A 5,957-nucleotide genomic window follows, 5' to 3' on the forward strand; every position below is an offset into this window, starting at 1 on the left:
GCACCATTAGCCAGGAAATTAAAAGACATATTGTGATGAAGAAAGTCTGTGGTTAGAGACCTCTCTAAAGTACTGAAGAGCAACGGTGTCAGTCTGGAGACTAAGGTGTGCCTCATCCAAGCCATGGTCTTTGCAATCACTTGCTATGCATCAGAGAGCTAGACAATGACTAGGGATGATAGAAGGAGAATTGATGCCTTTAAGCTATAGTGTTGGAGTCACACAGGAGGGGATTGCTCATTTTTTTCCTGCAGAGAAGTTGGTGAATTTGAAGTGTGGTGAAGAGACCTAACTTCTTGCTGTGCTTTTGCCAGTCAAATATGACAACTTGAAAATGTTTCTTCTCCAATCTAAAACACACAGTGTTTGCGTCGAGTCCAGGCACAAGAACAGACCTCCTCTGTGTTCACTGTAACTCTGCCTGTGCTCTGGTGAAAGATGGTTAGGAAGGAGTCTACTTTTTATCAGAGGATGTTTCCATACTTGCCCTGTTCCTTCCTTATCTTGAGCCTCTCAGCATCTTTTCATCAGCTTATTATCTTGATCGTCTAAATTTTTCAAAAGTCCCTCTCAATGTTTCATTTCATTTCATTTCCTCGTTTGTTTGTTTCCCAACAAAGAGGTTCTAATGGCATATTCTGTAGGGACCCAAAGGTCTCAGCAATTTGGTGGTTCTGACCCACAAAAAGCTGTGAGAAAAAGATGGACCATCTTCTCCTGTGTGACTTACAGCCTCCAAAATCCACTGTAGAGTCTGCTATGAGTCAAGTTCCTACTCAATAGCAATGAGGATTTTTTTTTTACTTACTTCCCAGGAGCCAGCTACTTCTCTTTGCAACAACATTATCATGCCTCAGACTTCCTAGAATGCCCTTCAATAATTTCCCCTCAATCCAAAATCATCCAGGCCATTTAGCTTCCTGTGGACTAAGGAGGGACCTCTGGTAGCATAATCCGTAAGGAGTTGTGCTGTTAACCCAAAGGCAAACAGTTTGAATCCACCAGCAGCTCTTCAAGCAAAAGATGGACATCTCCTCCTGTGCAATTTATAGACCCTGAAAACCCGCTAGAGGGCCAGCTATGAGGCAGTTCCAACTCAAGAGCAACGAGGTTTGTAGCTTGAGTGGACTAAGATGCTCAGAAGTGGCAATAGAAAAAGTCTTTCAGAGCATTGCTGTTGTTGTTGTGTGCCATCAAGTCACCCTCAACTCATAGTGACACACACAAACATATATATATATAATGTATGTATATGTATATACAGAGAGAGAGAGAAAACAACAGCTCTGAACTCTCCTTATTCCTGTACTTAAAATGTTTGTAGTTTCTTAAGAAAAATAAGGGGAAAGGTGTTTGTACTCTCATATCTTTCAAAAGAACTCAAGAGCTGTTTGCTAAATAAATCACCTCTTTGCTAAACATCTACTCTATCCAGGCTAGACTCCCTGAATGACACAGTAACACTGACCCTCCACCTTTATCCTGTCCTTGTCACCACAGCATTTGAGAGACTCACAAATATAATACATGTTTCCATTAGCAGTGGACCAGAAGATAAGGTGCTATTTGCAAACCTATTTTTATAATTAAGACCATTATTTCGGATAATTATAGCCCTTTCTCATGTCTGTGTATGTGCATGGAACTAGGAGAATCGCTCATCAGGCTGAACCTCAGTTTCCTCATTCATAAAACGAAAGTGTTAACAGCATCTTCCTCTCAGGTTGGCAGGAATAGGGATGTTGTTGTTGCTATGTACCATCAAGTAGCAACTCTATATACAAGAGCCCTAAACGCTACTCTATCCTGTGCCAACCTCACGGTCTCCGACACACTTACTCCCACCACCCCAATCACAGAATTGATCCATCTCATAGAGGGTCTTCCTCTCCCATGCTGTCCCTCCACTCTCCCAAACATGCTGTCCCTCTCCAAAGACCAGTCCCTCCTTGCAACATGCCCAAAGCATGTCAGATGAAGCTTCAGAATCCTTGATTCCAAGGAGCAGCCCAGTTTCACCCTCTCTAGGACAAACCTGTTTGTTCTCCTAGCATCCACGGTATATTCAACACTCTTCTCCAGCACCACAGCTCAAAGGCATCAATTCTCTTTCTATCATCCCTAGTCACTGTCCAACTCTCTGATGCATAGCACGTAATTGTGAAGAGTATGGCCCAGGTCAGGCGCACCTTAGTCTCCTGCCTGACGTCGTTGCTCTTCAGAACCCTAGAGAAGTCCCTGACAGCTGATTTTCCCAATGCAAGTCATCTCTTGATTTCCTGGCTGCTGGTATCAAGAGTGTTTACTGTGGAGCCAAACAAAGTAAAACTGTTAACTATCTCAATCTCTTCACCATCTATACTGATGCTGCCAATTGGTCCAATGGTAAGAATCTTTATTTTCTTGATGTTGAGCTTCAATCTGTATTGAAGGCTGCAGTCCTTGACCCTCTGCAGCAAGTGCTTCAGGTCCTCCTCAGTTTCAGGAAGCAGGGTTGCGTCATCTGCATAATGCGGGTTGTTGATAAAGGACGCAGAGCGGCTAACCCCTAGTAAGCCCGCTCTCCTCTCCTGCGCATGCTTTCCTGTTCACAGCTCTGCCGCTTGAGCTGGGTCAGGTTTACAAAGAGACAGACACAGGGAACAGCCAGATGTGTTTTAATAAAGCTCAGACATCTGCAAAAGTCAGACCATAGGCAACACTATCTTCATTTTGTGATCTCCACAGTACTATATTGGCCCCAAATGCAGATGTTGCAGGAACTTGACCTTCACACAGCACAGCTTATCATCCCCACAGATAACGTAAAACCTTTCGTCCTTGGCACAGGTTTCACGGCAGGTGCCATGATAATGCCAGCATTTTCTGGTGCTGCCTGAAATAAAGAGAGAATGAAGAAAGGAGCTGGTGTCAGTCTTAAGCAGAAATGGGTTCTGGATTAGTGAGAACTCATGGAGGGCCAAACGTCCCTGGGGGGTGCAAATGGTTTTCCTTGACTGCTAGCCCGCAGGTTGATAGTTCAAATCCATCCCATGCATCCAGAGAAGAAAATGCCTGGCAACCTGCCTCTATTAAGATTACAGCCCAGAAAACCTATAAAGCAGTTCTACTAGGAAAGTAATAGAAACCTATGGAATTGCCATGCATCAGAAAGCAACTAACGACAACAAGGGTCATGCAAAGAAAGGGAACCACAGACAAAGAGGAGCTTCAGACAACCCAATGAGCTAGAGAGGCTCTGTCCTGAGACCAGTAATGAACATTTAACATGAAGTTATTTGTGAACTAAAAGTATACAAGGACTAAAAAGGAGAGAGTAAAGTACCTAACAACGACCTGTTCTAATAATACAGAAGAGTGACACGGTAGTATCAGCCCCCTTCATCTATGTTCACAAAGAGGGAAAGAATCAAGATCAACATCAGTCCAAAGTTGAATCCCACAAGTTAGAGATCAAACAGCTCCTCTTTCCATTCATTTTGCTAATTCTGACCCCAGTCATCCTCCCACGGCACTCTCTACTTCTCTGCTGGGTTCTATAAGTCATTGCAATAGCCACACAGAACTCAGACTACACTCATATCTATGACGATCTGTAGGGAAGGACCAGTTCGCTATTCAGACAAAGAAAGGACTTTGAACACAGTTCTGTTACTAGGACAGCTTCTTTTTAACGTGCCCCATAGGCAGGTTTCTCTCTGGCTCTCTCCCTCTCACCCCTTTGCTCTCTCAGCTCCTCAGCCTTTTAGCCTTGACCCGGCCTCTTGATGTGACGAAGATCCTTGGCTCCACCAGTCAGTACGTGGAGGTACCTCACTTCACCACGAGCCTCCTATCAGAAGGCATTCAGCTCTCACTCTCTGGGTCAGCATGCCCACTGTAGCTGCCTCGTTTCTCTTGTCGGTTTCCTTATTCTGTTGCCACCATTTCTCATCATTGGCTCTGCCATGCTTGCCACCACCACTTCTTGCTACCTTATTGTAATTCCCTCTCCCAAACGGTATTATCCTCCTTTGTCTGCATAGTAGCAATGTGGTGTGAGACCAGGTGCTCCACTTAAGCAGTTTCTGTCCAGTAGGGTTTCAAGGCAGCTCTTTCTAGCAGTTCAGCATGCCAGCAAAGGAAGTGAGTCTTTCCTTTGCTTTTAGCACCCTGTCTCAAACTCTACTATTTTGTTTTGTCCCTAGTATAGCCCCATAGCAACAGGAATTCCCAAATGGAGAGACTTTTCCCCAAGGGAGTTTCAGTCCTTTCTCTCCTTTGCAACTGAAAGTGCTGCCTCTGGGAAAGAGTGTCACCATCTCTCATTGCCCTGTCTTCTAAGTCTAGGAAGTTATCAGTCCAGGGACCCAGGCTCAAAGGGTGCTTTCTGCTCTGAGCTCTTATTTTTCTTTCATCTCTGGGATTAACTTTCTTTGAGCCTAGCAAGATGGCAAAACTGGCCAATCCCTTCGTTAAAGTTCCTCACACCTTCTTTGCCATTCCCACTGCACATGAGCCCCATGAGCCTTTGCATTATTAGTGAGCTGCCCAGACTCCTTGATGAGCCACTGTAATAATTGTGTGGGCGTGCAGATGACAGCGTCTGGTCTCCACCAACTTTGCAAGGAGAAGGAATCCCAATCAACAGCAACAACTCAAAGTCAATTTCTATGAGGTCAGACATGTACACCCAAAGGGATTCAGCCTTCTCACTCCAGAGGCCAGGAGTCCACACCTGTATCTCATTCATGTCTCCTTGTTCGACTGCCTGTACTGCCACCATGTTTCTATTGGCCACTCACTTACCACCCCTCCTATGTAAGGACTTTGCTGTCTCCTAGAGTAAGGAAGTTTCAAGTGCAGGATCGTCCAAAGGATACTCTACACTTCCTGATCCTTCCTTCATGGTAAGAGCCTCTTTTCCACCTCTGTTGTTGAGCATCATAGAGTTAGAACCAACCCATACCTGACCCTCCAGTGGGTTTTCAAAGGCATTTAATTGCATGGGAGGAGATTGTCCATCCTTCTCCCAAACTTCTCCTCTAGGAAGGCTCAAATTTAGACCTGGCAAGATGACATACTGACTGACCCATACTCACATTAGTGTTTTCCACATTTTATTTGCACAGTCTTACCCCAGAGGTGCTATTTACATTATTAACGAGTAAGGGAAGCCAAATTTCATACCAAATATTATATGAAAAACCATATGCTTATTCAGGAATTGAAGGAATCACATAAGTTGGAATTTCTGTTGTGACAGATCACAGGAAATGAGCTGCTTCCTGCAGACAAGAGTTAGCTAACACCCAGGCAGAGGGAATGTAAAAGTACATGCATGTAAAACACTTCCTACCTGAGCTAAGCATTAAATTGACAGTAGAGAAAAATTGGGCTTCATTTACAAGAGAATCCTCTTTATGGTTTGCTTCCCCCAATTCTCAATAAATACACGGAGAGGCATGGCTTATGGTGCTTCAGTTAATTCGAACTGCTGGCCCCCTGTTTTTTACACTCTCTGGTTTATCTCATTCTTGGTGTTTTGTCTCATTATTAATTATTAATATGTTTTATCCTCGGTCTGCAACAAACAAGATATTGAATTCCCTTAGTGAACCACAACATCTCACATTCGTATAGTCCAGAAAACAGTGGCTTTTGGTGAGCTACACTGCCAACCCAAAGGCACTTGGTTCAAATCCACCAGCTACTCCACAAGAGATAGACAGACAGTCTCCTCCCTGAAAGGTACTCCCTCTGAAAACCCACTGGAGGGTTACCAATAATCGGTCTTGATTCAGCAGTGCATAACAGCAAATGAACAACTATCATGATAATGTAGAAAAGAATGAAGCTGTCAAGACTTTCCTTTTACTAAGATCTACAGTCAGTATTCACAGAAGCAGAATCAAGAAAGGAAGTGGTATTATTTTGAGAAAATGTGCTGCAAGGTACAGCTTTACAATGCAAACAAG

This window comes from Elephantulus edwardii, unplaced genomic scaffold (genome assembly GCF_000299155.1).
Source record: "Elephantulus edwardii isolate Elephantulus edwardi_28Jun2011 unplaced genomic scaffold, EleEdw1.0 scaffold00015, whole genome shotgun sequence".
Lineage (NCBI taxonomy): Eukaryota > Metazoa > Chordata > Mammalia > Macroscelidea > Macroscelididae > Elephantulus > Elephantulus edwardii.